The sequence below is a fragment of the Eimeria mitis genome, genomic scaffold (assembly GCF_000499745.2).
Source record: "Eimeria mitis Houghton genomic scaffold, Emh_scaff5339, whole genome shotgun sequence".
Taxonomy (NCBI): Eukaryota; Apicomplexa; class Conoidasida; order Eucoccidiorida; family Eimeriidae; genus Eimeria; species Eimeria mitis.
In genome coordinates this window covers 3,558-3,868 of record NW_013573616.1, presented here as the reverse complement: position 1 = coordinate 3,868, position 311 = coordinate 3,558, and positions in this window count along the sequence as shown.

Genomic DNA, 311 nt, shown 5'->3' with positions numbered 1-311 from the left:
GCTGCTGCTGCTGTTGCTGCTGCTGCTGCTGCTGCTGTTGCTGCTGCTGCTGCTGCTGCTGTTGTTGCTGATGCTGCTGCTGCTGCTGCTGTTGCTGCTGCTGCTGCTGCTGCTCAACTTGCTGCTGCTCATCCTGCGGCTGCTGCTGCTGTTGCTCAGATTGCTGCTGCTGACGTTGCTGCTGCTGATGCTTCTGCTGCAGCAGCTGCAGGTGTTACTGCTATGGTGGTGTATCTGTTGCTGCTGCTGCTGCTTCCTCTGTTTCGTTATTTTTGCTGCTGCTGCTGTTTCTGCTGCTTCTACTATTACTG